Source organism: Periplaneta americana, chromosome 6 (genome assembly GCF_040183065.1).
Source record: "Periplaneta americana isolate PAMFEO1 chromosome 6, P.americana_PAMFEO1_priV1, whole genome shotgun sequence".
Classification (NCBI taxonomy): domain Eukaryota; kingdom Metazoa; phylum Arthropoda; class Insecta; order Blattodea; family Blattidae; genus Periplaneta; species Periplaneta americana.
Window position 1 is genome coordinate 76,540,316 of NC_091122.1, and position 21,292 is coordinate 76,561,607.

General features: G+C 35.7%; 1 protein-coding gene across 6 annotated transcripts in view; it reads right to left on the reverse strand.

Annotated features, from left to right (window-relative positions):
- The window catches only part of LOC138701428 (zinc finger protein ZFP2-like), a 202,605-nt gene that overhangs the window by 104,978 nt on the left and 76,335 nt on the right, over positions 1-21,292 (reverse strand). For 2 of the 6 annotated variants that reach the window (XM_069828303.1, XM_069828302.1), the window contains exon 1: positions 567-1,427. The gene's annotated coding sequence lies outside the window, so the exon portion shown is untranslated. Of the gene's footprint in view, positions 1-566; positions 1,431-2,713; positions 4,795-20,479; positions 20,693-21,292 lie in introns of those variants that run through there. The other 4 variants (XM_069828293.1, XM_069828301.1, XM_069828296.1 and 1 more) reach the window with 4 other exon arrangements.

The window sequence follows — 21,292 nt, forward strand, 5'->3', positions numbered from 1 at the left end:
TTTTTTTTTTTTTTTTTTTTTTCGGAATAGGTGACTAATTCTCCTTCCCTTATAATACTTATCTTTTCCTACTGGAATTGTCTTCGAAGCAGTTTGTTCATTATTAACGTAATAAAAAAGCGCAGCTACATGTTTACATAAGTTTCCAAGTCCTGCCGGGCGAAGGCAAGTGCTGTTAATAATACAGTCCCTGGCCAAATTATTAGAAGCACCTTCATTTTTCGTAATTCATTCATCTCAGAAAACAAATTTTAATAATAAGCCTATTCATCTACCATTGTTATTGTTAAGGAACACTTGTAGCAGCTGTTCTGCACAAAAATTAATTAATTTCGTGCTCACAATAACATGTAAGTTATGTTACAAAATAAAGGTGCGTCTAACAATTTGGCCAGGGACTGTATATCTTGCACCATCAATGTATAAAAAGGTCGATTAGAGAAAAAATAACGAATAAGAAAGTGATGATAGTAGTAGTAGTAGTAGTAGTAGTAGTAGTAGTAGTAATAATAATAATAATAAATCACAAAGTATTGCAGTACAAACTTTGGGAGACATGAACGTACCTTAAGAGATGCTTGGTAAGGTGGATGAGTAAGACGTTTGCCGGAACACTTCTGCTTTTAATAAAGAAAACTCACTCCTCGTCATTACTTTCGCATTATTCACATGCCCATTAACAAAGAGATTTTTTCCTTTTAGTAGTTCGGGGCAGAAGAAGATAATCAAATAATAGACAACATTAAGATATATGGATCATAGGCCTATGCGGAAACTAAGAGGAAGGCAGAAACTACGAAAAACTGGGGAATGCTGGATTTGCAGTGAAAGACCTGCCCTTGGGCAGAACACTATGAATGAATGAACCCATTCTCACTAATATTACAACTTTTTATCGGCAGAAAGCCATTGTAATTTCTATCTCACTCACATGACTAGTGAATGAATGCGAGCCTGTAGTTAATTAGGAATTGAGACACTGCGCGGCGCCATCAGTAGATTTTCATACAGATTTTCACAGAGTCCGTGGATATCCATACAAGAGGAGTAGAGCCTCTTGTATCCATAGTACCGCAATCCTTTGCGCCGGAAATGCCAATAAATCAGCTATTGTTATTCCAGCGCGCGCTATTTGACGAATGTAGTTATATAGAGAGTGAATGTAGCTTACATAGCCTATAACAGAATCAAATATTTTTAATTTTAAGGGCCATGAACACTGGCCTAAATTGAGCTTTACTTTAAATTAGAGATGGGTAAAAAATAACACAACAGTTATTTTGGAACTGTTCCGGTCTCGGAACTGTTGCAAAAATGAACAGTAGGTCGGAACCTCCTGTTCCGAAATAACAGTGTTCCGACTCCGAGCTGCTCACTTGCCCAGCTGTTACGGGCTCGCAGTACCGCGTTGCACAAGATATGTTCCGACTCCCTCGGAACTGTTGCAAAAATGAACTCCGACTCCCTCGGAACTGTTGCAAAAATGAACAAAAATGAACCTCCTGTTCCGAAATAACAGTGTTCCGACTCCGAGCTGCTCACTTGCCCAGCTGTTGCGGGCTCGCAGTACCGAGTTGCACAAGGTATGTTCCGACTCCGAGATAACAGTCGGAACGTCGGAGCTTGTTCCGATGAACCAATGACAGCTGCAGTTACACTGTTCTCGTTGTTCTTTATGTTGTACTTGGAACTTCGTTGGATGAAGTTGGTACTTGAAACTCTCACGTGGTTGGAGGGGGGCGCATGGAAATTGAAATCCTTGCGGTGGCGCGAACTTTAATATCAACATTTGTAAGACTGGCCAATCATCTGTAATGTTATAGTAAGTATTTAATAATCTGTAATATTCATTCCCGCTTTATGGTTTATTTCACCATTAGTTGACTAATTCTGTTTTATAAACATTCTACAAAGTCATAAAGTACGAATACTATTATTAATTCATTGATCAGCTGATTCTATACAAAGGTTAAAGTCGTAAATGGTAATGAGTGGTTTAGTTACAATGTCTGTATGTCGTTTGTTGAGGTTAAGTCTGACAAGCACAAGTTTTTGTGCTATCTTCTCTGTTATCAAAGAACGACAAAAATGTTGTAGCATTATTTGTTGGAAACTACCCATATAAGTACTGATTTGGAGAGCGAGGTTTAATGCGAAGTTTAAATTACACTTTGGTAAAGATGCGATTCCAACATTTTACTAACCCACTGCGGGGTTTCCAGGTTTCAGTACTGCCAAATATATATCTTTTTTATTTATGAAATTGTAATATTTATTATTATTATTATTATTATTATTATTATTATTATTATTATTATTACTGTGCATTAAGAAAAGTAAAAATAAAAATTAATGATTTGTTTTTTTTTTATTATGTTATAGAGAGAACAGAAATTACATACCATATGTTTTAAATGTTATGTTATTTTTTTTAGTTGGCTACCATGTCTTTATAACTTTATGTACGAAAACAAAGTGTTGTATTCTATCCTTGTAGTCGACAGCTGTGTAATTACTAACATTAAGCTTTTGAGTTCTGTCCGCATGCACAGCAATTTTCCAAAATCGATTCGAATGTGCATTGCAGTGCCATCTATACATAAGAATGTGTACTATGTCATGCCTATGAGTGCTCCAGTGTGAGCTGCATGGTGTTATTTGTCTATGGTGAAGAGGGAGGGTACTGTACCGTTCGTTGGAACGACTCAACGACTCCGACTCATCACTACTGGTGACTGTTATTTCGGAACTGTTATTTGGAACATAGTATTTTTTCGGAACCGGAACCGTCGGAACTGTTCCGGGAAAAGAACAACTTCGCCCATCACTACTTTAAATATTCGTATCCCAAGCGTGTTCAAATGGAATAACAATAATGGCTGATTGTGTTACTCTGGGCATCCACAGACTCTGGATTTTCAGACCCATGCATAGCGCCTATACGCTTCAGGCATTTCACGGCGAATGTTATATTATGTTATCATAGATGCCGTGGTCATACTTTTAATGACTGCCTTTCTCATATTGTGCAAAATGACGAAAACATTATTATATCGAGCCAGCATGGTGGTCCAGTGGCTAGAGCGCTGGACCTATCATCCTGTGGACGCAGGTTGCAAATCACAGAAACCTACAGAAAAGTATATTCTATTAACCATGTGCTTCAATGTTCATCTTCACTCTTGCATAAAAAGTCCCTTGTGCAGATGCTTGTATTGCTCTATTTTGACTATTCCGACATTTTACTGACTGACCTCTCCAGCGACAACAAAACGAAACTTTAACGTGCTCATAATTTATGTGTACGTTTTGTAAGCAATGTTCGCAAATCCCATCCCTGGAAGCAATAGGTTGGCTTAAACTAGATAAGAAAAGAAATTTAGCCTACATTTACTTCTCCTTCTCTTTGAAATATTGAACTCTTCTATTCCTTCGTACTGATCGTCTCACTTCACTTACCTTTCTTCTCACCATAATCTGAAAATGCTCTCGCATCATCTTTCACAATAGCCCTACCAAGACTCTGGAATTCACTATCTGCTAGCATCAAGGATTGTCGAAATAAAATTGAATTGAAATGCAAACTTACTAGGCACTTGGTCAGTACCGGTAATTAAGACTCATTCAGACATGGCTTGTTGTAAATAGTTATCTTATTCTATCACAAAATATATCAATATCCGGTAATTTCATCACTATATAGGCCTAATGTTATTTATCCTAGGTTTAATTTGTACTACAGTAAAAAAAAAAAATAGTTTTTTTTTTGTTCTCAACTTCTATAATAAATTGTCTAGCCTTTATTAATCAAGTAATCTTTTAGTACTGTACTTCGATTTTTATTGTATTTGTAAATTTAATATTAATTGTAATTGCATTCTTAATATTGTAGTTGTAATCCCCTGATAGAGGGAAAGAAAAGACCTGCTGGCCTTATCACTACCAGGTTAATATACTATACTATATTCCCGGCATACCATACTCCCTGTTTATAACTTGTGTTGGGCATGCCCATGGCTCAGGTTGGTGAAATTAGCGCTGAGGTAACTTCGGTGATTTTGGAAGTGAAAAATAGTTGAATTTGTAAGGGATTTTTTGTGAAGATGCAGCTGTTCGTGGTCATTTCCTAGATGACGATGCCCAATCACGGAAAGAGAGTTGTCTATGACATCATGCATCTGTGACGTCATAGATTGTTTCACAAGAACAACGTTATTATAAATTATTTAATAGTTTTTTATTGCACTGTAATGTATTACATTATATTATATTAAAAAATATGTCAGCATACATAGGTCTATATGTACATTTTTTAATACATAGTAATAAAAGTAAACAGGTATATTATATTCAAATATTTTGTGCGTGTATAATGTCTTCAGTATAATACAACTAGCACAAAATAGCAACAATATTGAATCATACAATATACATCTATATCCAAAATTATTTACTTTTTATTACTTTGTTTACATTTTGCGAATATACAAAATAAACTTTAATTCAATTTTGAAATTAAATTAAACAATTGAGTAAGGGACAAACTAGAAATTAGCAACAAAACTAAAGGATGCGAAAAACTGTCTACAGCTCTACACGAAATAAAATATTTCTTCCAACGATTTAGATTCTGGAAAAGTCCCCATAACACGTATAGTGTTCCCTCGTTGAATGGCAATACTAATTCTTTGGCGGAGGAAAGCCGTAGAGCGAGAGTCACCGTTAAGTGCTGATAAATACTTGCCATATCAGAAGTTAACAACTTCGCCTCGGAACACCATGGGCCCAAATATCCTACGGCGAAAACAACAAAATTATATCTATCCAGAAGATCGAGATACTTATTGCGTTTAATTGTAACAGCAGATGCAGTGGCTGACCCAGCGAGTTTGGAAGTTTTGGGCAAATAAGAAGAAGCGGTGTTACAACAAGTGGCATCCCATAAAAGTGATTTGCCTTTGGATCATGGTGTTAAAGTTAAGCCATCTGGACGTTTGCCATCGGAACGATTTATGCCAATGGGTTCTAGGATGGTAGGAAAACCAGCGGAAATTAGGGCCCTTTTAATGATGTCGTTAATCATGACGTGTCTGGAAAATCGTCCAGAATTTTTGAGGCAACTTAATAGTGGGAACAACTGGATAATACCCACGGCAGACGAATATCGATAGTCTACGTTACTCGCCGGCCACTAGTCACCAGGCCGTCCGAGCCGTGCCAAACAAAACACAATCGAAATGGTGGTAGTAAAATTCGCGACTATATTCTTAAATAATTCACTGCATTAGTCAAGAGCAAAGTTTTATGTAGTACAACGGCGGTGTTTTGAACGCATTAAAAGAAATGCAGATGTAGTAAGATCTTAAATTGGGCTATCACAAGGAAATAAATATGAAAAAAGGCGTGTTTGACGGAATATCATTCAAATGACGGAAAGTAAATTTGCGGTTAATGTTCCCCAAAGCGTTAAATACGTAATTATGACCGCTTTGCCGTTTTATTTCTGGCCTAGAGAAAAATAGCCTGCCTTTTACGAAAAAAAATTTAGGGTCCATGAAATTATTCACCGTTTTCATTATAGGCCTATTATTGTTTATCAATATTACGAAACAAAAACTGTCATAAAGGCCATGACCGACTACAAAACATCGATACGAAAGAGATAAACCAGAGCCTTCTTTAGTTACAAGCCGGGGCCATACGTCGGCAACACTGTAATTATCTGTCACCCGGAGGCTGACCGTACAGTACACGTGTTTGTGCTAATGCCGATTTCCAATGTAAATTAATGTTACAATATAAGTGTGTGTCGATGGAATTATGTTTGCGGTCGTACCAAACGTTAATTGTTGATGTATTATAAACTAAATGCGTGTTGGTGATAAAAAAAAACCAGACAATAAATGAAAATAAAATGGTTGCAGTCTTTGGGAATTTTTACGGTTATGGATGACAAAGTAATTGATTATTCTATTAAATATTAAATATTGTATAACCACATTTTTATATTCTTATTTGTGATTTGTGTGTATCAGCATTCTAGTCAAATTGTTGGGTCTCGCCTGCTATATCAATAAAGTTACGCCGTTGGTTTTCAAAGTCATTGTAAACAGCTGTTTTGTGATCCCATAAATGTTGCAGTTTTGTTGAAGATTCGGAATGCCTGCTATACGTCAGAACTATCTATAATTTGTACATGCATATAATCACTTTGTTGGTTTGGTCAATGTTACTTATGTCCCGCCCACTATAGAGACATAGGCCAATTTTACACATATTTAGTATAACTTGTTGCTTCTTTGACAGGTTAGGTTTGGTTAGTTTAGGTTTTTGTTATAGCCTACCTTGCATATACGATTATAGCGCAACATTGGCAGTGATAAAAGTGAAATATTCGTTCAGTGGGCGTTGGATACTCTACATTCACCGCGTTTTGTTACGTATTATGTTGAAGGGATGTGTTTTCATTTTTTCATAGATTGTTTTACTTGGCTTAACTGTATTTACATCCTCATACTTTTATTATAATAGGAATGTCAATAGTTTCTTCTGTTTAAATTTTATTTTAGGCCTATTTGCATAATTCACATTCTTAGCTTGTTTTCTGTAGTTATATTTATTTAAAATTATATTTTAAAAAGTTTATAACAAATAATTTAGGATAACAGTATTGTTATGGTGACTGGCCAGGTTCAAACTAAAACTGGCTTCCCGGACATCTGAAATATTTATAGAAAAGCACGACATAATCACATGAAATTAAAATGCATATGATATCCTACACCTTTCATGGCAGAGGTGAAACAACATTAAGCGGCAAAACATTGTCAATTTACTAGCCACATAATGGTTAATTGATTGGAATAGGGTATTGCAAAAGTACGTCATTATTTTATTTATTTTTGGGACAAGTAACATTTCTTTAAGTATTTATTTATTTTCCCTTGTACCATCAATAAAAAAACAAGTATGTTTTTATTTTTTTTAAATTATAAGTGTAGTTGCTACGACATATAGGCACACAGCACTTTCTAGGCATCTGAAATATTTGTAGAAAAACACGATAGATAATCGCAGAAGATAATATTAAAATATATCCTAAACCTTTCACAGATGAAACACCATTAAGTCGCAAAACATTGTCAATTTGATAGCCACAAATTTGTTAACTGAATGGAACTTAAGAATACTGCGTAGGAACTTACGTTTTTATTGCATTATTGATTTTATTATTTTCGGTGCAAGGAATATATTTTTTATTTATTTATTTACCTTCGTACTATCAATAAAAACATGTTTTTTTTGTAATTATTTTAAGTAGCAGCCTTTGTATGTAAGTAGCCTACTTACGCCGTATTCTGAAGTATAGCTAATTGATTGCAATAAAACGCTATTTTCGAACCCGTAATAATTTACATCACTACTCTGAATCTTGATCTTACCTTCGTGCATGAAGTAATATTGAAAAAATACGCGTTACGTATAACGAAAGCAATGAGCAAACACAATATCACTCTAAAATCTCCTGCCTCCACTCTGCGTTGCCAAACCTACCCATGCCCCGGCTTGTAACTAAAGAAGGCTCTGGATAAACACATTCGGCCGTAAAAAAACAAAAGAAAATGCGACAGATGTTTTAGTTCGAGATAAAATTGACACTTTAGAAGACATTGTAAAACGTTTCCAGAAGGAAATGACAGAAAGGTACAATTCTTGCGTCGGATCTTACAACAGATCAACAATAGGCAATGAAGGTAAACCCAACAGAAAATTTTTCGTAATATTATTCACTGATATTCAAATGAGTGTCAAATTTCTTCAGGAAGTGGGTCTTATGAAAACTTCTGCCAAATGCAAAAAATGTGGAATCCAAATGAAACTCAACACGAAATGCGATAAATGGCGATGTAACAAAAAGAATTGCAATATGCAGTTGACTACAAGATACGAGTCATTGTTCAACAACAGCAACTTAACATATGAAGAAATCATGTTCCTGCTATATGAAGTCCTCAATAATACGCCCGGGAATAACATAAAACAAGAGTACAATTTTTATGACCATACTCTCAGTAAGTGGAGATCCCTTGTAAGATCTGTGTTAATTTTCTATGTAGAAATGTCTTCCACCCAAATTGGCAGTCCAGGGAAAGTCATTGAAATAGATGAGAGTAAATTTGGTAAACAAAAATACTACAAAAGTCATTATGTACAGGGACAGTGGGTCTTTGGTGGTGTCGAACGTGGTACCGGACTGTGTTTTTTAGTGCCAATAGAGGACCGTAGTGAACAAACACTCCTAAAACTAATAAAAAAGTGTGTAAAACCAGGAACAACTATCATCTCAGAATGTTGGAAATCATATAACAACATAAGCGAACATGGTTTTAATCATCTAACAGTGAACCACTCCGTACAATTTGTGAACAAATTATCTGGTGCACACACAAATACGAGTGAGTCAACTTGGCGCCATGTAAAAGCATCGCTCCCCCAATACCACCGGCGCAAAAGTGAATTTACAGGCTACCTAGCAACTTACATATTCAACAAGGAATACAGTGCAAAAGAAGAAAGCCGAATGCTAAAATTCATCCATCTAGCATCCTGTATCCAGTGGGACTAAAAATAAAAACTGATATTGCAACCATGCTCCTGTGAAATCCCTCCTAATTACGTCTTTATCTTAAAATTACTGTACAGCCCTCGGTTTTCTGTCACTTAGCTATCCCTCAAGAAACCCATTCTAACCTCATAGTAGTCCTCGGTCTCCTGTCACGAATCTATTCTCTCATCAAACCCACTCTAACCTTGTCACATTCTTCGGTCTCCTGTAACATTATTATACTGTAATTTTTCATGAAATCAATCCAATTTTACCTTACATCGGCAAGTTACAGAATTATAACACTAACAATACATTGTTTAATGAAAAGTTTGTTTAAAGTTCTATTTTTCCAAATAAGTAAAATATTATATAATTTTAACTACTACATGAACAATTGAAATCAAATTTTATGTTGAAATAAAAAAGTTTCGTCAAATACATGAAAACAATATTTATATTACATAATATGTAAATAAACTTCATGTTAAAATCTTCTGTCACTTCCCCATCCCTAACCTAACCTATCCTAACCTAACCCAACTTAACCTATCCTAACCTACCCTAACCTAACCTATCCTAACTTAACCCAAACTAACCTATCCTAATCTATCCTAACCCAACCTAACCTATCCTAACGTAACCCAATCTAACCTATCCTAACCCAACCTAACCTACCCTAACCCAACCTAACCTAACCTTCTTCCATTCCTCGACCTCATATCACTTATCACATGCGGCTCGCGACAGGATATTGCCTGTCTGCGCATGCGCGGACTTGGCTAATAAAAACCTAAACTAACCAAACCTAACCTTCGTATATCCAAGGTCTGTAACCGGAACAAGAAGGGATCTCAATCATTTAATCTTCAATGTACACGCGAAAATAATTTCAAGGATCACGCTTCCACTGTATGAGAGGTCCGCGCATGCGCTACAGCAAAACTGTTTCTGTCGCGAGCCTCTCATCTAAGCCACTCGTCATAATTTACCCGCAATATTTGCGCAAATACACCTTGTACCTAACAGTGGTGCTTAACATTTAATAAAAAAACAAATATAGCAAAACTGTTTTGTCTCGAGACTCTCATCCAAGTCATGTAATAAGTTTCAAACAATTATAAAATACGATAATTTGGTCCAGGGAGCATCCGTTTGGCTTGATTCTTAAATGAAATTACGAAATGGCGTTCCTGTGCTTAAGTCACGTAATCTACTTGCAATATATTTGCGCAAATATATCTTGTAGCTAACAGTGGTGCTATCTCTCAGTAATGTTCAGAACGAAGGAGGCACAGAAAGAAAATAAACAAATTTCTCTCTCCAATGACGCCACACACCAACGTCGTGTTCTTATGTTGGCGAGATTGTGTATTTAGTAAAATTTGGCGCTAAACGTAACGGCACGGTTCAATCATACCGTGGGAATTCTCCAGTATAGCGTAATAGTGTTATTCTATACATAATATATAGGAAATGAATATGGGCACACCTTGTTTTATTCGTCGTCAACTTCTACTCTTCAAATATAAGAAGGCCTATATGCCTCCATTGTATTTTCTCGTCAAAATATACGATTCGTTTATCTCGACTACTGTGCCCATGTCCTGTCTTCATATTACTTCAGTATTATTAGTCACGATAAAGTAGCAAACCTCTCTGCAAAATTGTAATATTCTTGAACTGTATTTATGTCCAAGTCAATTTCAGATGCTATTATTGCTAATGTAACCGACAATATAGGTATTAATGCTAATATTCGGCCACTTAGGTTTGTAACCAAATCAAGTTTATTCTGATTATCTTAATGAAAAATATGAACAACAAAAAATATAAAGTCAACAATTCCTCTTTCAAGATACTACTAAAAAAATTAATCAGTCTATTCTTCATTATAAAGCATAAAAATAAATTCATAAAAAAAAGACAATTATCACAGTCACTTAAATATTTGGCCACTTCAAATTTTAACTGAATTCATCCTCTGTAGAAACCACTGTCTGCTAGATCGCATCTTATAGCTGCGTAACTGCCTGCTCATTCCTCTTTCTTAGCAATGAGTTTCGTGTGGAGCATTATTGTCCAGTTTCGACAGTAGAGCACAGCAAGTAATTGCCATTGGTTTGGCTGTGCTAAGTGTGCAGAGTGAATTGTAATTTTTAATTTTAACTCTTAGAAGTAATTACAGTGCATGTAAGTAATTGTTTGTTAATTATGTGATTTCTTTCTTTAAAATATATTGGAAGTAGGAAATACTGGAGTTAAAATACGTTTAATTTAATGTTGTTTTCTAAACAAGATTTTTTGTAGGATATATAAAACTTGGTTTCCTAAATATAACAATATTAATTATAACATATTTACAGTGGTGTAAGTTTTTCCTATTAAAAGCTTAATTAAGCTAATTTCTTGTCATTTAATGTAACTTATCTGTCATCCATGGTATAACAGCAACATGCAGTGGAAAGGATCAGAACACTACATCTCGTTAAACACATTGAATTATAGGGTAAAGGGGGTATAGATGGCGCACTTTTTTTAAAGTCAAAATAAATGACAAATCGAAGGTGTTATATAATATTTAATTCAAGAAATACACTTTACAGACATTTGGTGAGAGACTCTTAGCGTCTCATGACTTATCTGTAATTTTTAACTATAAAAATACCCGTACGAAAAAAGTTGAGCATTGCGCTAACTAACCCACACATATTCGCATGAACTGAGCATGTTTCATGCAACCACTTAAATCACAATATGCATTTAATCCAATCTACTCTTGATACAGTTTTCTCATATCGTTCCAAGCACTCAACACACTCATTTTCACTTATTTCACTGTCGGAATTTCCACTCACTGAACTGTCGTCTGATGAAGATGTTACATTTTTCTTCCTATACACAAGCCTACGTTTTGTGGGTTTGGACGTAGGCCTAGATGAATTTTTTTCTTTGTCTTTCTGTGCAGTCACTGTTGTTCTTTTCTTCCTTTCTTCGATGTATTTTGAATCTGTAATTACTGCCGCTGATTGTTTCCTTCTCGAGGTACTTGGTTTAGTCATCTTCTGAATAGGCGACACTTTTTGAAGGGCTTTCTTGGGAGTAAGGGGTAGACCTACGAGTTGACTGACCTCAGTGGTAGGCTTGGATTCATGGACTGTGGGAGAGGAGGGTTGGAAAGTGGATGGTTGGGAAGTGAAGGTTTGGGAAGTCGAAGGTTGGGAAGTGGAGGGTTGAGGACTTGGAACTCTAGTTTCCAGGCCATTTTTAGGCTGTGATATTTCAGATAGGTGAAATGCATGATCTGGTATAGCAGATTTATCTAATGGGAAAATCCTACATGCACGGAATCCAGCAACTCCAATTCCTGTAGTAGCTGCACGTGACCACGCTTCACATAAAAGCTTGCCAAATTGCAGGCGATTAAGCTTCCAGTTTTCGTTCCGCAGCATCCAAGACTGACAAGCCTGATAAAAGTAGGTCTTCAAAGGCTTGAAGAAGGAGCAGTCCAGGGGCTGAAGATAGCGTGTTTTGTGTGGCTTGGCAGACACAACAACACTATTTCATTCTGTGCTGCAAATTCTAGCATTTCGGGGCAATTCATGTGATGAGTGACCATCTAAAATGACCAGAGTCTTCCCGGTAGGTTTTCTAGGAGCAAAGTGATTTTTTAGCCGATCCATAAAAATATCCGCAGTGACATAGGCTGATTTTTTGCTCATTGTCACCACGGATCCTGGAGGCATGCCATCAGAAAATTCAGCCTTTTTATTAACACCTTAAAAAATGCAATAAGGAGGTAAGAAGTTACCTTCTGCATTACAGCAGGCTATAACAGAAATTGTTTCGCCCTTTTCATCGGACGTGAGAACTTGAACGTCTCTACTGCCCTTAATTGCCACAACTTTGTCTGGCTTATTCTTAAGCTGCAAACCGGTTTCATCTACATTAAACACATTTGATGGTTTTTCTGTTAAATGGTTATCAGCAAGTACAGCTGTAAGTAGATGAAAGTATTTATCGATCTCTTCCCTGTTCATACCTTGGGCTCGTGGGACAGATAAATCCACTGCTTTTCTCACAGAGAGGCATGGATTTCTCTCCATGAACGACCTGTACCAATCACGACCAGCTGTCCTCTTTTCTTTATTAAATTTGTTGTCTAAATCGCACATTTCTGCTACATTAAATGCGAGCTTCCTAACTGTATCTCTAGTGGGAGCAGAGCCTGCAGCTTGCAATGCCCTTATATGGTCGACTAATTTTAATTCCGTTTCACGCCCTAAGCATGAAGAAGGACCCATTTTCTGCTTTTCAAAATTCTTAGAAGCAAGTCTCCTACGTAAAGTCGCCTCTGGAACATTAAATGTTCTTCCCGCTTCCCTAATTTTCATTTTATCTTCCAAAATTGCTGTAATTGCATTGTGAAGTTTATCTTGAGTCCAAGAACCACGAACACTCTTTCTTTTGTAAACTCTAGGCATAATCTGTAGAGAATAGAAAAAGACTAAATATAACTCTGTCCGTCAAGATTATTACCTGGGGATGTATGTAGTACTTCAAGCAGCGCGCAATCTCTACCACCCTTCATGTGCGCCATCTCTACCGAATAGCATAAATATTTTTGTGCCTATTATTGGATGTGAAGTTGTTGGACGAGAGCATTGAACTCTGTCATAAAGAATAAGGACAAGTTCCTTTGTATTTAGAAGTAACAACCTTCAACCTAACGGTATTCTTTTCCTTTTTAAGCTGCACACAAAATAAATCTTTGAAAATTGTTGCACTTACCAGAGAACCGACTTCTCAGAAATTGATGTATCTTTCTTCTTTCTCTTGCTGTTACAAACACCTAAATTTCACACAAGAACTTTCTCTGACGGCTGTATTGACACGACTGGTTAGGATAGCTACTTCCTGCAATTTTATGGGTAAATCATGAGGTGCGCCATCTATACCACTGCGCTATCTCACCCCCTCTTACCCTAACTTAATATTTCCAACGGTATGGGGTAAATTATCTGTTTGCAGTATTTTGCTCAGCATTTCTTTTCGGGGAGAGGGGATTTTTATTTTCATTTTTTTTTTTTTTATAATGAGCGCAAAATTTATCACAGTTCGAATGGGCCTTTTTATACATGGGGAAGTTACTTTCTGGCAATACTGAGCTTAACAAAATAGGAGGTCTAGTGTCCATATAACATTTTCATGGATTGGAAGAAACTGCTATTTTACAAAGCAGGAAGTTACCACCATATTGTCGTTAATTCGAACTGTAATTTCCAATAATCTCTTAGCTCGGTTGCAGGAAGCATATATTTCTTCGTAAATATGTTTAAACTTGTTGAAATATTTTATATCAGTTTCAGACATTATTTTTATTACATTAATTGATTTTAATAACAATTTTAGTAAACACCTAAAGCAAGCATAGACCTACATATACAGGGTGTTTAAAAAATACGGGACATAATTTCAGGTATGTATTTCCCACATATAGACAATCAAAATAGTTCATTACAACATGTGTCCGGAAATGCTTCATTTCCGAGTTATGGCCTTCACAACATTAAAATTCACAGGAATGTTTTATAATAATTATACAGTTCTAATTAACGGGTTTGTATCACATGAATACAATTATTGTATTTATGTGATACAAACCCGTTAATTAGAACTTGTGTTTGGATGTATTATCGCTTAGAAAAAAATTAAGTTTTAAGTTCAGTATTAATATTAAGCACTGTGGAAGGATCCGAACACCCTGGGTTCTTTATTTTTCCTTCTAATTCACCTAATGATTTTGAAGGAGTTTTTCGTGTTCATGATTCAGCTCAGCACAGAGATTTTATAGGGGGTTCAGGTCAGGGCTTTGGGGAGGGGTGTCAATAACTTTGAGACAATTATACAGAAGCCAGTTCCTCACAAGATAGGATTTGTGTTTAGAGTCGTTATTCTGGTAAAATTTAAATGCGTCCCTTATGCCCAATTTGTCTGCACTTCTGTGTAAGTGTTGCTTCAATATACGAAGATAGTCTTTCTTCTTCATTATCCCCTCGATTTGTGTCATTTTTCCAACTCCTAGTGCAGAGATGCAACCTCAGATCGTGATGCTGCCTCCTCCATATTTCACAGTGGGCTGAAAATTCATTTCAAGTTCTTCGTTTGGCTTCCACCACACATTTATCTTGCCAACTGAATCAAAAACATTACACTTGCTCTCGTCTGACTTATTTACATATTCCCTAGCAAACTGCAGCCTCTTTTTTCTGTTCACCTCACTAATGAAGAGCTCTTTTCTTGCCACTCTGCCACTGAACTCAGCTTTTCTTATTACCCTTCGGACAGTTTCTGAGTGGACACTTTTTCTACTCTCTTCAAAGAGTTCACCTGTTAATTTTGGAACACTTAGTCTCGGATTGTTCTTTATTTTCCGAATTATTCTTTCTTCTCAATCAGTCAGTATTATTGGTTGTCCTTTTTGGGGTATCGACTCTAATCTATCTTCCTCCTTATATCTCTTTATTATGTCCCCAATTATGCTTTTTGGTACATTTAATATTTCATCCATGACCGTAACGAAAAACATGCCTTTACTAAATACTTTTGCGTTTGTAAAGTAGGCTTTTATTCAACATTACTTTATTCCACTAGTGAGATAAAGACTTTACCTCACAGTTTGAACTTTATCTCACAGTTCATTAGTATTTTCCTAGTACCCGGGTACACACGTATACTTTTTCATTCAACCATTACTCAAGAAGTTAATATATTAGTTACTAGATGTCACTACCTCTACTTCTTTATTACCATTTCTTAATTATACATACACTCAATCTCCTTCTCTTTTCTCTTTCTACTATGCATTGCATCCATATCTAATATGTATTTTTTTTTTTTTGTAATAATTTACCTTTTGGGATGCGAGAAGACTTGAACCTGCAAAGTTGGGTTTATAGGATTTTAAAACAACAAGCGTTAGCCAACTGACCTAAACAGACACGATGATAAATTACGTTTTAATATTCCTCTTAAGTTTACAGAAGTAAAATGAGAAATTATTTTAATCACATTATTCCCGTGAACACTTCTAAATAATCTCTGAAACTTCAAAAAGACGAAAATAAACGTTTAAAATGAAAAAAATATATATATTAAAACTATATAATTAATTATAATTTGTTATTTATCCAACGCCTTAGATACCATTCTTCACTAATCATGGCCTCCTACATCATAACCTACCTAGTACACGTATCGATTCTAAAATCCATGCCATGATATGTGATTATAGTTTGAGGACTTATTTTCAACATATTTTCTTTTATAAAACACAATTTTTCGTTATGGTCATGGATAAAATTACGTATGATACTTGTGAGCGTGATCTTTATTGCGCTCGTGTAATTTAAGCACTCGGCTGACGCCCTGTGCTTAAATCTTTCCACTCGCGCAATAAAGATGCACTTACCTCACAAGTACCATAAATAACTATTATTGATTTCTCTTTCAGATTTCCCCTTTGCATGATTGAAAATGACGAGTTGTCTCTGTTCAAATGTTGTATTCCTACCTTCACGTCCCTTGCTGTAGTGGCAGATGCTTCAAAACACATGCAAGCAGAACAGCAAGGACAGAAACACTGTGCCTACTGAGGCAGCAACCCCATGCTCACATAAACAAATGAAGTGGCCAAATATTAAAGCTCTTGTGCCCGTTAATAGAAAAATATTTTTAATTCACTTGTGTAATGGTCTGAAAATTTGTGTATTTGATATAATTACTATTAAGTATCAGCACATTGTTCTTAATTTTTATTTTAGACTCAGTCCAATTTCTACTGCATAATAAAGACAGCAAAACCTGAAAAAAGGATCTGGCCGCAAATTAAAGTGAGTAACTGTATATATCACAAATAGGAGATTACTTGTTGTATTATGGAGAAGGAAACAATAATCACCAATTAGGAACAGGATTCTTTGTTCATAAAAGAATAAAATCAGTAGTAAAAAAGATCGAATTATATTTAGTACTTAAGAGTAGATGATGCGATATTGTAGTCATAAATGCCCATGCCGCTACAGAAGAGAAAGACGACCATACCACTGCCACCGGGTATACCACTGCCACCGGGTGTTTTACCACTGCCACCGGGTGCTTGCCCACTTGCAGTGTAAATAAATAAATGCAAAAAAATATAAAGCACAGATTCTATGCGGAATTGGAATACACTTTTGATCAGTTATCTAGATACCACATCAAATTTTATTGGGGGATGTCAATGCTAAAGTAGGATGGGAGGATATTTTTAAACCGATGATTGGAAAAGAGAGCCTACATGTAACTAGTAATGACAATGGAGTTAGGTTAGCCAACTTCGCAACATCAAAAAATTTAATTGTCAAAAGTACAACATTCCCTCATAAGGATATATATAAAAATATACTTGGACTTCCTCAGATGGATTGACACACAACCAAATAGATCACATCTTGATAGATAAACGGAGACATATTTGTATAGTAGACATTCGAACTTTCAGGGGGGCAGACTGTAATTCTGATCATTATTTGGTAATTGGAGAATTAAGAGAAAGACTATCAGTAGCCAAGTGAGCAACATTATCAGGTCGAAATTTCCAATAGGTTTGCCGCTTTAGGAAGTTCCGATGAAGTTGAGGAAGAATTAGATGTTAATAGCATGTGGGAAAATATCAGAGATAGTATCAAAACTGCAGATGAGCAGAGCATAGGTTATTAAGAAACTAAGAAGAAGAAGAAACCGTGGTTTGATGAAGATCGTTCCATGGTAGTAAAAGAAGGAAACAGGCAAAATTGAAATTCTTACAGGATCCAATTGAGGAGAATAGAGATAATTATTTCAATGAAAGATGGGAAGAAAGTCATACACTTAGGAATAAAAAGAGAGATTACTTGAAGGAAAAACAAAATGAGGTAGAAACAAATAGTGAGAATAAAAACATTCGAGATTTATATAAGGGATAAATGAATTTAAGAACAAATATCAGGCAAGGATAAACGTGATCAAGGATGATAATGGTGACTTGCTTGCAGACTCTCATTCAATCCTGAACAGACGGAAAAACTATTTACAGCAACTACTAAATGTACATAGGCTAAATAGAAATGATTGGGACGAAATTCAAATACAAACTGCTGAGCTATTTATACCCGAACCCAGACTTTCTGAAGTCGAAATTGTGATAGAAAATCTAAAAAAGTAGAAGTCTCCAGGTATCGATCAAATTCCAGCAGAATTAATACAAGAGGGTGGAAACGTATTATCTAGCAAAATTTATAAGCTTGTACTTGCTATTTGGGAAAAGGAAATTGTATCAGAACAACGGAAGGAGTACATAATTGTACCTAGTTTTAAGAAGGGAGACAAGACCAACTGTAGTAACTTTCGAGGAATATCACTTTTGTTGATGTCGTACAAAATTTTGTCCAATACTCTTTTGAGAAGATTAACTCCAAATGTAGATGAAAATATTGGGGATCATCCAATGCTGTTTTAGGCGTAATAGATCGACTATTGATCAGATTTTTTGTATTCGACAGATATTGGAGAAAAAATTGAAGTATAAGGGTACAGAACATCAATTATTCATAGATTTCAAAAAGGCATATGAATCGGTTAAGAGAGAAGTTTTATATAATATTCTTATTGAATTTGGTATTCCCAAGAAACTAGATCAATTAATTAAAATGTGTCTCAGTGAAACTTACAGCAGAGTCTGTATAGGCCAGTTTCTATCTGATGCTTTTCCAATTCACTGCAGGCTAAAGCAAATAGATGCATTATCACCTTCACTCTTTAACTTCGCTGTAAAATATGCCATTAGGAATGTTCAGGATAACACAGAGGATCTGGAATTGAACAAGTTACATCAGCTTCTTGTCTATGCGGAAGATGTGAATATGTTAGGAGAAAATCCATAAATGATTAGGAAAAACACGGAAATTTTACTTGAAGCAAGTAGAGCAATAGGTTTGGAAGTGAACCCCGAAAAGACAAAGTATATGATTATGTCTCGTGACCAGAATATTGTACGAAATGGAAATATAAAAATTGAAGATTTAACTTTGAAGAGGTGGAAAAATTCAAATATCTTGTAGCGACAGTAACAAATATAAATGACACTTGGGAGGAAATTAAACGCAGAATAAATATGGGAAATGCCTGTTATCATTCGGTTAAGAAGCTTTTCTCATCTAGCCTGCTGACAAAAAAATCTGAACGTTAGAATTTATAAAACAGTTACATTACCGGTTATTCTATATGGTTGTGAAACTTGGACTCTCACTTTGAGAGAGGAACAAAGATTAAGAGTCTTTGAGAATAAGGTGCTTAGAAAAATATCTGGGGCTAAGAGGGATGAAGTTACAGGAGAATGGTGGAAGTTACACAATGCAGAACTGCACCCATTGTATTCTTCACCTGACATAATTGGGACATTAAATCCAGACATGTGAGATGGACAGGGCATATAGCATGTATAGGCGAATCCAGTAATGTATATAGAGTGTTAGTTGAGAGGCAGAAAGGAAAAACACCTTTGGGGAGGCCGAGACGTAGATGGGAGGATATTAAAATAGATTTGAGGGAGGTGGGATATGATGATAGAGACTGGATTAATGCTGCACAGGATAGGGACCAATGGTGAGCTTATGTGAGGGTGCCAATAAACTTTTGAGTTCCTTAAAAGTTGTTTGTAAGTAAGTAGGTAAGTAACTGTATATTAGACTCTCCTGTACTGTAATTTTTGCGTTTTGAAACCATGTATGAATAGCAGCATTAGCAGCCGAAATAATTTTCCTGCAACATAACCACTTGAAAAGATAGGGAATATTTTGATTCGATTTACTTTGTTTAGAAAATTTGTTATTAGCACTACAATTTTCATAATCTTCTTCTACCGCAATTTTAATTAATCCGTAAAGTTGAGCAAATTCTATAGCACTTAAGACTACGTAAGTTCACTTTTTTTCACTGACAGATCGTTCTCCCTTAGACATAGGTACTTTTTCGAGCGTATTGCATGGCGATCATAATCAGACACTGACCAACCAACTGAAAGGAGGTTTCGAATGGTAGGTATTTTTCAACACGCTAGAAATGTTTCCATATTTTTAGTTAAGAGTTAAGTAGCGTTATTTATTTTTAAAAATTAAAACTAAGGTATTAATATGGTCATCTGTTATTGTCTATTTTATGACTATGTAATATCATTTTCGTAGAGTTCACTGCTGGCAACTGCAAAATCCGAAATGAAATAATGAAAGTTGAGAATTTGTTCTGCAGAGTCACTGTAAAAATTAAATACACATTCCGTTAGCACCTAGTAGCATGAACTAACTTAGAAACCTAAATTTTCAATATATCCTTAATATGTTGTCCTAAAAATTACAGTGCCTACTACTGCCTTTCATATTTAAAAGTTTAGACAAACATTCATTAAGTTCGAAATTTTAACAAAACGAATGCCTATAAGTTAAATATGACATAAATAAAAGGTTTCGCTAATTCTGAAAGTAAAGAAAAGCGCTGGGGGAACTTATCCCCACTGACACTATGTCTGAAATGGCAGCTTCTCTCTCTCTCTCTCTCTACTCATGCCCCAGCAGCTCACTCCCTAGCCTTCCTATACCAGACTTATGCCAGCAAAATTCGATGTGTGTTCGACACTCACGTGGTAGAAATTACACTTATTGACTAGCTCAATTCCACCAAAATTAAATGTGCAATTGACACTCGCATGGTAAAAATTACATGTATTAACTAGCTCACTTACACTCAATTACACCAATAACAAATTTAAAATAACTGTATTTAGCATAACACAACACTCACCTGTGAAAGTAACACTATTGGAGACCCAAACTTGCCTCCTTCGCTCTCTCCTCACTTGCAGACATTATCTCTCCATGGAATATAGTAGATTCATTTTTCTCCTTTTCAGCATGTGCTGTTGCAGTCTTGTTAATTAAAGTTACCGATGTTCATTGTTGCTTTGTACCACACGTCTCAATCCCTGACGTATACATTCACTTCATAGCAAACTATCTGGAATGAAGAACATTTCGATTTCACTATCACAAACAAAGCTCCACCTGCAAACCAAGTCATGCGGGAGTACCTGTGGGCTCTATATTGAGTCTAACTCTATATTCAGCTTACGTCCACGATAACCCTCCACACTCGAATGCCACCATGCTGTGTATGCAAATGATACAATCATATATACGAAACATTTTAATATACAGTATGCCTGCAAACATATTATACTAGAAGCCCTGAACCAAGTAATACGCCTGCAAACATATTATACTAGAAGCCCTGAACCAAGTAATACGCCTGCAAACATATTATACTAGAAGCCCTGGACCAAGTAATACAATGGTCAATGAGATGGCGGCTTAAAATAAATAGCACAAAATCAGAGGTCATATTCACAAGACGGTTCCCCAATATAAGCAAGCCACTTCGTATTTAGAACCAAGCAGTCACTTTTAGTTCATAGCTAAATATCTTGACAAGAGATTAACTTTCAGACAGCATATCCATTCAGTGAGAAATAGAGCTTTTCAACAATTCATATCCTTATATAATATCTTCAAGACCTTACTTACTTATGGTTTTTATGGAACCCGAAGGTTCATTGCT